General features: G+C 43.0%; 1 pseudogene; it reads left to right on the top strand.

Moving 5' to 3' along the window:
• The first annotated feature begins 7,847 nt into the window (after positions 1-7,847).
• Positions 7,848-8,782, top strand: LOC130483287 (olfactory receptor 15-like; annotated as a pseudogene).
• The last annotated feature ends 3,644 nt before the right edge of the window (positions 8,783-12,426 follow it).

Consider the following 12,426-nt stretch of genomic DNA (forward strand, 5'->3'; position numbering starts at 1 on the left):
ATGAATGTCACCTTCAAATTCTTTCAGAGGCTATACCATTACCTTTCAATAAAAACTTGTCAATAATCATATCTGTAATTTTTTGGGAGTGCAAATTATTTTAGTGTTCATTTCACTTTTATACCATCCTTTCATTGAGTAAAGACTTTCCAGGGAGTTTCAAGATTAAGCTGGTATTTAGTCTGGATCTTCTACAATCAGTTCCAACATGGTGATTACTGATCCCCTTCCTAATGATGATTTCTGGTATGACCACACTAGTTAGCTTCCACATTAGCCATTAGTTGAGAAGGATACAATGGCCAAAAGTAACAAATACTGCAGAGAGTCCCAGGATAATCGTCATGGTAGAACACCCTCTATCTCTCTCCAAGAGTAGGTCATCAGTCATGCTGAACCAGTAAACAATAGTTGAAGTTTCTGCCTCAGAAACAAACAAACAAAAGAATCCCAAACCAGAAGAGAGTAATGATTTTTTGGTAGCAAAATAAAACAGGAGTCAGAAATCACTTTATCCAAAGCATGTTGATCCATGAGGCAAACACCTTTATACAGGCAGACACATTTATGCTAGAAGGTGCAAACAACAAAAAAGTGGTAGTGGGTGTCTTACAGATAGGCCTGCCTTTAAAGAAAATCCAATCAAAAGAGTAATCTGGTGATGCCTCCTCCTGTTGATAAGTGCACAAAATAGGATTAAAATAAAACTAGATCTGACCTAGGAATAGTGCAGGATGAAATGTGATCAGCAGACACAACTAAAAAAGTACAAGTGGGAACCCTCAAGGACTTGCAGGAGGCATCTCATTTCTCCCTCCCCCACTATTTCCTCTTTCTATTCCCTGAAAGCCCCCATAGCCTCTCCCCTTTTCTTGCTTCTTTCTCCCCTTCCAACTCAACAGCAAACCTACATTTATCTGCCCTTTGTCTTCAGGTTCCCCCCCACCCCAGCATCCTCTACCTAGGAAAACTATGGCCCAGTTGTGTCTCCAGTGGTGATGGGCTGGAAGAACCATGTGCTTCTCCCTTGCAAGTATCTGATTAGAAAAAAAATGTCATTGCCTGGGAAATCAGTGGAATCAAAGAACAGCACAAGTGCATGCTCCATTCCCTCTCTTTTGCTTGTTGCCAAAGGTGATTGGCTGGAAGTGCTCTGTGCTCTTCCCTTGCAAGGGTCAAATTGGAAATGAGCAATGCCATCACCCAGGAAATCAGTAGAATCAAAGAACATCACAAGTGTGTATGCTGCATTCCATCTCTGCAGCTTGTCTCCAAAGGTGAGTGGCTGGGAGTGTTAGTGTGTGCTCCTACTCTGCAAGGGTCCAATTGGAAGGGAGAAATGCCATTGCCCAGGGAATCAGTGGTATCAAAGAACATGACAAGTTAATGTGCATGCTGCTGCTGGCTTGGTAAGCACCCAACTAAAAAACAATGTGGACCTTTTTTTTGGGGGGGTGGTAACTTCGTTACATTAAGAATCTTGGATTTCCTTAGCCAGTTTCCTGCTCCTGATATATTTAAAGAATTCTTGTTGGTGTTGTTTAGTGATATGTTCCTCAAAATCCTTTTTTCCCCATCATTAATTTCCTGCTTGCATTTCCTTTGTGCATGTTTACCAATCTGTTCAACCACATCCACTCTCACACTTGATCCTGGGCACTGGAATTGAGGTCACCTCCCATCTGGTCAATTTCATGGCTGACTGTTCTAGGACACAGCCGTTTAAGGTATCTAGAACTTTTACCTCTTTGGCAATATGTGGGTAGTTAAAGTCACCCATGATTACAACTCCTTCTCCTTTGGATGCCTCCCTGATTTCATTCTCCATCTCAAGATCACCCTGAGCATTTTGGTCAAGGGGGCGATATCATGTCCACAGTACTAAATTATTTCTGGGGCCTGGTATTATCACCCACAGAAATTCATTGGATGAAGCTTTCCCTTTTAAGGTTTCTAGATTGTTAGACACTATGCCTTCCTTGACATACATAGTAACACCCTCTCCACTGTGCCCTTCCTTGATGTTCCTGTAGAGTTTGTATCCAGGGATGACTGTATCCCACTGATTCTCTCTCTTCCACCAGGTTTCTGTTATGCTCACTATATCTATGTTTTCACTCAAAACCAAGTACTCCAACTCCCCCATTTTTGCTTGGAGGCTTTTGGTATTAGCATAGAACCACACCGTGTCTCTGAACATCTCTGGTATGTGCCTTTTCCACACAGGCCCATTGGCCTCTCTGACTGGCTATCCTGCTTTACTCTACCCTCACTTTCCATATCTGTCCCATCCCCATTTGGGTGTTTAGAAACCTTTTTCCCTTTGTCCCTTTGGGAAGAATATGCCCAAACCAGATACCTATCAGAGAATCCAGAACCGTGAGCCCCCCCCCCCCAGCCAGACATTGAGGCATAGTGGTAACAGCCTAATAATAAAACAACCCAAATGAGGTCCTAATAAAACGGTTCCACCTGTCAGTCCATAATGATCTGATCACCTTTTCTTAGGACTGAACATCTCTTATGGGATGAATGTATATTAGGCTTAAACTAACAAAGCAGAGTTGAAGTGGTCTCATGATCAACCTGGCAAGTTGAACAACAGCAATAGTTGATGCCATCCATCCCAATAGACATTGTACAGATCTGATTGTACATTTATTCATAAAATGTTTTGCCATAGTTTTAATTGCAGCACCCCTAACAGATGGTAGGACCCCTTTCCCCAATATGGAGTCTAAAATTTCCCCAATAAATTGAATATTTTGTGATGGCTCAAGCTTAAACTTTTTCCAATTAATAAGTAATTATTTATTACAATACCATAGGTCTACTATGACTATATTATAGGTCTACTATAAGTTGTTCTTTAGATGAAGCAACTATCAACCAATAATCCAAATAAGGGTATAATGTGCACCCCCATAACCGCAGGAAAGCCACCACAGGTGCCATGCATTTAGTAAAGACATGTGGTGCTGTTGCCAAGTTGAAAGGGAGAACAGGATATTGAAAAACCTTTCCCACATATCTGAATCTAAGGAATCTGCTGTGTTCCTTTAAAAAAAATATTGAATTTTTAGGATACAGAATTAAAAAGGGAGTGGGGAAGGGAAAAGCAGGGGGAAAGTTAAGTTTCTGTGTCCAAGTCTAGTCAATACATTCATTACATATCTCGGAACAATTTGTCAAACTATACTATGCACCCGATCAATCTTCAAGTGCTAAAATGTAGCATTAAAATATATAACAATTCATCTGATAGTCATTACCTATACCAGTAGGAATGTTAACTCTTGCAGTATCAGATATGAAGTTTTCTTACATTAAAACTGTTCTTTAATATGTCTAATACTTAGTTTATGATCTAGTTAGCCTATTGATACAATTAGATGTGTATAGTCATTGTGCATATTTATCATAAAAAGGTTGCCATTTGTGCCCAAAGTCATCTAATGTTTTTTTTTTTTTTATCGAACAGGTTAGTTTTGACATCGAAGCGAAGTCAAATAGTTTACAGATCCATTCTTTCTGGAATCTGCTGTGTTCCTCATGGGTACCAATATGAAAATAAGCATCCACCAAATCAAGCACTCCAAATCATAAACTTTTCTTTAATCACTGCAGAATTGATGTCAATGAAACCATATGAAACCTAGCAACTCGTAAAAATTAAGTGAAGGCCCCTAAATCTACAATCTGCCTGTTACCACCATCTTTTTTCTGAACAGGCATGGACCCCATTCCCGATGGCCCACTACAGGACCAGGCCACCACTCCCTGGAAGACCACATGCACCCACCCAGACAGCCCCACCATCCCGGGGCAGGCATCCTTGTCCTTCCTCCACAAATTGACTCAGCAGCCCTTGAGAAAGATCAGGACCACCAGATGACTGGGCACCCAATGCCCCACACAAGGCTCTCTCAAACTGAGCCTCAGACTTCAAGCCATGGTCTAAAAGCCAAGGATCAAGACCCATTTGCCTCTTGTTCTTCATCTGACAGCAACAGTTTATGCCTTTGTGTTTATCCCCAGGCTAAGTACAGGCTTAAAAAAGAAATCTGTGATTTCCCTCACCATTTCTTCTCAGTGTTTCCCCCTTCCCCCACCAGGTAGGTTTTCTTTGAAACTTCTCTTGTCCCCAGCTGTTTTTACAAATAATCAAAGAGTATCTTTATATCACATCCTTTGAGCTTGGTCTGTATCTTCACATTCTACCCAGCCAAATCTGAAGCCTTCCTCCAGCCTAAGAGCTCCAGTGGAAAAACCTGTTAAATTAGTGAAAGTTTCCCAAGGCTGGAGGAGTTTTCTGCAGCCTAAGAGCTGCCCTACACGAGGAACTTCTCTTGCCTCTGAGAGAACACTTTGCAAACAAAGAGTACGCTGTGCTGAAAGTCTGTAAGGTTTAACAATATTTTGGGGTTCTGCTGCTTTGAAAACTGTTATAGCCCTCCTTTTTTTCCTTGAAAGGGTTAAGACCCTTCACACTACTTCTCCGATGATAATCATTTCTGCAAATCATCCTCTGCTGACTTTGTAAAGGAGAAGGGGCCTTGGGATCTTGTTACAGGCCTTTCAGTATAATGTGTGGTTGGCCCCTGATGACACAATCACCGTTCTGGTTCCTTGGGACTCCATGTCTGTTCTCCAGACAATTTCCTTGCAACATTCAGAAGCTGCTGGACAGGAACAGTCCCTTCTTCATCCAAGATTTTTCTCATAAAATGTTCTCTTCTTGTCTCCCCACCCTCCACAAAGCCCAAGGGGTTGTGTGGCAAGGTTAAGGGAAGTATCACCTGAGGGAGATACTTCGGGGAAGTATCACCTGAGGGAGATGTGAGTCTGCGATACAAGTCTGAGTCAGAATCATGAAGATGCTGGGCTGAAGCAGACAAGACAACAAAAGAGGAATTGCAGAGAACTGGCTGATACCTCCTTCAGGTGACCAAGTTTGCAGATGACACCAAATTATTTAGGGTGGGTAAAACAAAATCGGACTGTGAAGAGCTCCAAAAGGATCTCTTCAAACTGGAGGAATGGACATTAAAATGGCAAATAAGATTCAGTGTGAGCAATTGTAAAATGATGCATATTGTGGGGGAAAAAACCACTTCACATGTACACTGATGGGATCTGTGCTGGCAGCGACAAACCAAGAGAGGGATCTTGGGGTGGTGGGGAATTGCTTGATGAAGATGTCAACCGATTGTGCGATGGCTGTAAAAAAGGCAAATTCCATGCTGGCCATAATTAGAAGAGGAATAGAGAAGAAAACTGCTGCTATCATACTGCCCTTGTACAAATCTATGGTGAGACCACACTTGGAATACTGTGTACAGTTCTGGTCACCACACCTAAAAAAGGATATTACAGAGCTTGAGAAGGTGCAGAAAAGAGCAACCAAAATGATTAGGGGACTAGAGCAAGTGCCTTATGAGGAGCCTGGTATGGAGAGAGTGGACATGGAGAAGGTTGTCTCCCACTATCATAATACTAGAATGTGGGGTCATCTGCTGAAGCTGGAGGGTGAGAGACTCAAAACAAATAAAAAGAAGTATTTCTTCACACAACGCATGCTGAAATTGTGAAACTCCCTGCCCCAGGATGTGGTGATGGCTGCCAACTTGATGATGGCTGCCAATGTGGTGATGGCTGCCAAGCTTTAAGAGGGGAGTGGACATATTCAGGGAGGAGAGGGCTTTCAATGGCTACTAGTCAAAATGAATACTAGCCATGATGCATACTTATTCTCTCCAGCAGATGAGCATGCCTATTATATTAGATGCCATGGAACACAGGCAGGATAATGCTGCTGCAGTCATCTTGTTTGGGGGCTTCCTAGAGGCACCTGGTTGGCCGCTGTGTGAGCAGACTGCTGGACTTGGTAGGCCTTGGTCTGATCCAGCATAGATTTTCCTATGTTCTTCCCTTCTTCTTCAATTCTCCTCATCCCTCTGTCTCTCTCCTTCTCTCTCTTCCAGTCTATATATCTTTTCCCATCTGTGTGCTTCTCTTGACTGGATGCCTGCTTTCTGCCTCTTCCCTCTTTCTAGGGAGTGTCTCTCTTCATCGACCTCATCTTCTTCCCGCCACAGTAACACTCAAATCTTCACAGGTCAGATCTTCCCTCATCACAAGCAGCAGAATAGGCACTGCATCCTTGGACCCTCTCTGTGACTCTTCCTGGCATGGATGGATCCGAGCTGCCCTTCACCAGCCAATTAAGAGGAGACCTGGAGGAAGAAAAACGGCCCGCTTCTAAGAAAACCAGAGGTGAGGTTGGGGAGTGAAGCAACCAGAGAAAAGCAAAAGGCCTTGAACTCTAGAACAAATATAAGTGAAACGATGAGGACAGCAGCAATCTAGAATTTGACAGGCATTTTTCAAACAGTGTGAAGGAGCATTTGCATCGCTTCAGAAGTGTTTCCCCCACCCCCTTCGGTATTTTCCAGATTAAAGAGGAGTCCAGTAGCCCATTATAGATTAGCAAAATTTATTCCAGTGTTTAAGGTTTAGTGAACCAGAGTCCACTTCTCCAGATGTATGAGACCTCTCATAATTTTGAAATATTTGTTTAGAATCCAGAATATGGGGAAAGGGTTACTAATCCTCCTTCCACTGCTTCTACGCTCCCTTCTGAACCCCCCCCCCCCTTTAAAACACAAGCAAATAAAACCCCTCACCCTTAAACTTCTCACATTGGGAATGCTTTTACCTATGTTAGTGAATAACTTGTAGTTAGGTACTCAATTATCTGTGTTTCTAAATTTAAAATGCTCAGCCTTTTTAGACTTCCTTTGAAGGAAAGATGCTCCAGCCTCTCAAACATTTTATTTCTAGGCATCACCTTCTGTTGTTCTCTCAGATCTGCATCCTTCTTCAGATCTGGCATTCAGAATGCTACACAGTGTTCAAAATATGAGTGATCCACTGGCATAAGATACTTACCTCATTATTTTCAGTTCCCTCTTGCTAATTTATCGTTTATTTTTCAGTGCATCTTACTTCCAGATAGACTGTACTTACTTCCAGATGGACTGTACTTACTTACTTATTACTTACAGTCCATCTTTCTCACTGAGACCCAAAGTGGATTACACAATGTAAATCAATGCAATCCTACATCAAATCAGTATACCACCTGGTCTGTTCCGTTGGCACCAAACTACTCTGAATGCCTGCCGAACAGCTTTGCATTTTTTTATAAACAAAAACTGTGCATGTTGAAAGCCTGCCAGTGCAAACAGGTTTTTAGCCATTACCAAAGTTGTGAACACAAAAGGTTAGGATTTTTTTTAAAAGCACAATATTCATTATGACTGATTTAAATAATTGGGACTTTTAAAATTATCTAAGGCTGCCTCTACAGTGAGTCCTGGTTTTCCCCTGCATGATCCACCTGCCATGCCACCTGCAGGAGGTTTGATTGTTTTTTAACCATTAAGTACCATTTCACTATTGTGCACTAATGCACTGAAGCAACCCGATGACAAGCCATCAGCGGTAGATGAACAACATTGAAAAATCATCTCTGGTTTTCCACTGGCAAACAGGAAGTCAGCCCAGCCAGGAGGTCTTAGAGTATCCCTAATTAAAATGTAGAAAAAATCTATAAATACAGTTTTCGATAGGCTGCGCACTAGGTAGAGCATGGACCTGGATTTTACAGGCCTAGACTCAAATGACAATTCAGAATGAGAGTTACTGGCTGATCATAGAAAGTTCACTGTCTCTCATCCCCCATAGTATTGTTGCACCAGCTCCCTTTCCCTATTCATTCTGTCCCCTATTCCATTCCCTAGTAATTGTTCCTGACTTTTACAGGTGATGAACAGTAATGCATCATGGAAACGCTTAACCAAAGCTACCCAGGAGAATTTATCTTATTAGGAGTGGCTGACCGCCCTCTCTTGGAGATGTTGCTCTCTGCAGTCATCCTGATCTGCTACGTAATGACCTTGCTTGGAAACACAACCATCATTGCAGTGTCCCGGCTGGATCCCCGTCTCCACACCCCCATGTATTTCTTCCTCAATAACCTCCCCTTTTTTGACCTCTGTTGCACAACCAGTCTTGGTCCCTAGATGCTGGCGAATTTCTGGAAAAACGAAAGACCATCAACTATGTTGCCTGCGCAGTTCAGTTGTTCGTTTCTCTTAGTCTGGGCTCCACAGAGTGTGTTCTGTTGGCATCCATGGCTTATGACCGCTATGCAGCCGTCTGCCAACCTCTGCGCTACACTGCCATCATGAGCCATTCCGTATGTGTCAAGATGGCTGCTGTCTCCTGGGTGAGCGGCTTCAGCTACTCACTAGTGCAGACGGCAATGACTCTGAGGCTCCCGTTCTGTGGACACAACAGGGTAGACCATTTTTTCTGTGAAGTCCCAGCTCTGCTCAAGCTGTCATGTGTGGACACTTTAGTCAATGAGGCTGTTCTCTTGGTTTCTAGTGTGGCCATCCTCATTCTCCCTCTGAGCCTGATCATAGTATCTTATTGCTACATCACAAGAGCCGTACTGAGGATCCGCTCGGTCGAAGGGAGGCGCAAGGCTTTCAACACCTGTGCCTCTCACTTCACTGTGGTGTTTCTCTTCTTTGGCTCAGGCATTTTTAGTTATCTCCAGCCTCCTTCTAACTACTCCCGTGACCAAGGCAAGTTGATGTCCCTGTTCTATACCGTGGTTGCTCCAGTGTTTAACCCATTAATCTATACACTGAGGAACAAAGAGGTCCACCGAGCTTTAAAAAGAGTAATGGGCAGGGAATCAGCAGCTTAGTCAAGTGATTCCAAAATTCATTTCTAGATGATCAGTAGTATCTCTTAATAAATAATGCATAATAAATAAATTACAGTGATTATTTATAACTCACTCTCCCAAATTAACTGCTCAAAGCAGTTTTCATCAAACTAAATAACTTATGATTTACCTATGCCTTTATTAGTGTGGGGCTATCTGACATATAAACGAGCCCCGTGGCGCAGAGTGGTAAGCTGCAGTACTGCAGTCAAGGTTCTGCTCATGACCTGAGTTCGATCCTGACAGAAGTTGGGTTCAGGTAGCCGGCTCAAGGTTGACTCAGCCTTCCATCCTTCTGAGGTTGGTAAAATGAGTACCCAGCTTGGTGGGGGTAAAGGGAAGAGTACTGGGGTAGGCACTGGCAAACCAACCCGTAAACAAAGTCTGCCTAGAAAACGTCGGGCTGTGACGTCACCCCATGGGTCAGGAATGCTTGCACAGGAGTGCTTGCACAGGGGACCTTTTCCTTTACCTTTTTATCTGACATATAATGAAATTTTGACTTATTTTGCTGATTACTGAGTTTATATGAGGTCTTTCAAATAAATTCAGTAATCAGCAAAATAAGTCAAAATATCATTATATAAGTCAGATAGCCCCACACTAATAAAGGCTTAGGTAAATCATAACCATGGTAAAGAACCAGAACTAAAGGAACTTACCAGGAACAGCACAACCAGAAGAAGAAGAATTAAATATAAATATTAGGTTCTCCTAGTTCCTAAACACCAGAGCTCATGGTGCCAGGTAGAACTCTCAGGAAAGAGTGATTTGGTCATATGGTATCACCACAGGAAAGAGCATGAGACTAATAAAAGCACAGATGAATCATAGCCATAGCAAGGAACCCAAGTAAGCAAAACATGCTGGGACAAACTCAACCAGATGAAGAATGAAATAAAAAGTGCTTCTCAGTGACCTGAGGTGCTACCACTCCAGACACCTGGGGTGAAAACGCATGGTCGCTTTAGCCTCCTTTATTCCCTGTTTCAGCCAGGATTCAGCCAGGATTGAACGCACGTTCGGCAAACATGCATGCGTTCAATCCTGGCTGAAGCAGGGAATAAAGGAGGATAAAGCAACCACGCGTTTTCGCCCCTGCTCTTCTGTTTACCTTGCCTCCATTTGGGGGGGGGGGGGAGTAACCAGAGAATGGCCTCTGAAGTGTGTCGTAATCTTACTTTTGATACGACTTATTTGGCTACTAAAAGCATTCCCATTGCGTTGGATGGGTGAGCAGGTATTTGTACTTTGTTCTTCTGTCATCAGATCAGATGTGGTGGTCAGATATGCTCTTTCTTGTTGCACCAACTTGTAGAGCTCATTGGCTGATGTAATGCTTACGACAGTGGCGCTTACAATGCAATCTATTGGTCATTTTCCCATTGGGTGTGACTCTGGAGGCTGGGAGTGGGCTGGTGGTAAATCTGGAGCCAGAGTAAACCCTGGATACACACCCCTGATGGGGACATTGAAGGAGGGGAGGCATTTTTAATTTCCTCCTGTGTCCTTTTCCCAGCCTCAAACGACTCCTCAGAGTCACTATTTGCCCTGTTGGCAACAAACCAACCTGTATATTTCACAGAGGAAGGACTGTTTGTGGTTGGCAAATTGGCAAGAGTAGAAGTCATTGTTATCTATGCAGCTTAGCATATGCACTCGCTCAAATCCTATGGGATGGGACTTTTGAGCCTATTTGTACACATGCACAAACAGACTAATGTCAGTGGTTCTTGTAGGTTATCCGGGCTGTGTAACCGTGGTCTTGGAATTTTCTTTCCTGACGTTTCGCCAGCAACTGTGGCAGGCATCTTCAGAGGATTAACACTGAAGGACAGTGTCTCTCAGTGTCAAGGGTGTAGGAAGAGTAATATATAGTCAGAAAGGGGTTGGGTTTGAGCTGAGTATTGTCCTGCAAAAGTATTGTCCTGTAAGTATCAAGATAATGTGCTAATGAGGGTATGGTATGTTAATATGGAACCATTGTATCCTGAAGTGATCTGTTAATGTGTGTAATCCAAAGCTAATCTGTATGGCTATTGTTGAATGTTGTCTTTGTCTGGAGGTTTTTCAGGGCAGGAAGCCAAGCCTTATTCATTCTTAAACTCTCCTCTTTTCTGTTAAAGTTGTGCTGATGTTTATGAATTTATGTCAGATTGCACAGAGAAGCCATTGAAATTCATAAACATCAGCACAACTTTAACAGAAAAGAGGAGAGTTTAAGAATGAATAAGGCTTGGCTTCCTGCCCTGAAACACCTCCAGACAAAGACAACATTCAACAATAGCCATACAGATTAGTTTTGGATTACACACATTAACAGATCACTTCAGGATACAATGGTTCCATATTAACATACCATACCCTCATTAGCACATTATCTTGATACTTACAGGACAATACTTTTGCAGGACAATACTCAGCTCAAACCCAACCCCTTTCTGACTATATATTACTCTTTCTACACCCTTGACACTGAGAGACACTGTCCTTCAGTGTTACTACTCTGAAGATGCCTGCCACAGTTGCTGGCGAAACGTCAGGAAAGAAAATTCCAAGACCACGGTTACACAGCCCGGATAACCTACAAGAACCAATGAACTCTGACCGTGAAAGCCTTCGACAAGACTAATGTCAGGTTTGAATCATGAAGAAGACAGAAGGAGACAGTAATTGAGTTTTAACCTTTACTGAACATGTAAAATAAGGGAGAAAACGTCAGGAAGGGTAAGAAGGCTAAAAGGCAATGCAGCACACTTGATTTGGGGAATAGATTGTGCTCAAAATAACTAGCTAAATGTGGATAGTTTCAGAGGGCAGCAGTGAATAGCTAGATTCGAGCCCAGTAGCACTTTAGAGGCTGACAAGATTTTCTGGATATAAGCTTTCAAGAGTCAAAGCTTCCTTCATCAGATACAAGATCTCTGAGTCGTTTTATCCTAGGCACAAAACATTTGGGGAATAAAGCAATCAATAAACAAAGCAAATAATTCCTTGCGGAAGCTGTTCCTTTCCCCCCACAGTTAATTCTACCTCTTTTGTGTTTGCATGGGTGTATATTGTCCTGAGAGAGGGGGAAAGGGGGGGGGGCACAGGTTGTGAGAAAGAATGGGGTACAGAATTGAGGTTTTCTCTGAGTAAGACTTACCTGAAGCTAAGAGCGAGGAAGTTTGGGAAAAGAAGGAGCAGAGAAAAGAATTAAGGTAGAAAATTGCATGAACACACACAAACACACGAAGCTGCCTTATACTGAATCTATCAAAGCCAGTATTGTGTACTCAGACCGGCAGTGGCTCTTCAGGACCTCAGGCAGAGGTTTTCCACATCACCTGCTTGCCTAGTCCCTTTAACTAGAGATGCCAGGGACTGAACCTGGGATCTTCTGCATGCCAAGCAGATGCTCTACCACTGAACCACGACCCCTCCCATACATCATCTGATCCTGAAACTTAAATGTAGAGTTCCAGCACAACAAGGGGAGAACTCAGGTGGGAATTTCCTTATCCTGGCAAAGTGCTGGAGGAGCAATCCTGGGGTAGGACTGAGCCTTATACCACCAAGCCCTGTCTCATAGACTGAAGTGGTGGAGGACCAGTGTGGAGCTGAAACTGAACCTAACTTGC

Source organism: Euleptes europaea, chromosome 1, assembly GCF_029931775.1.
Source record: "Euleptes europaea isolate rEulEur1 chromosome 1, rEulEur1.hap1, whole genome shotgun sequence".
Classification (NCBI taxonomy): Eukaryota; Metazoa; Chordata; class Lepidosauria; order Squamata; family Sphaerodactylidae; genus Euleptes; species Euleptes europaea.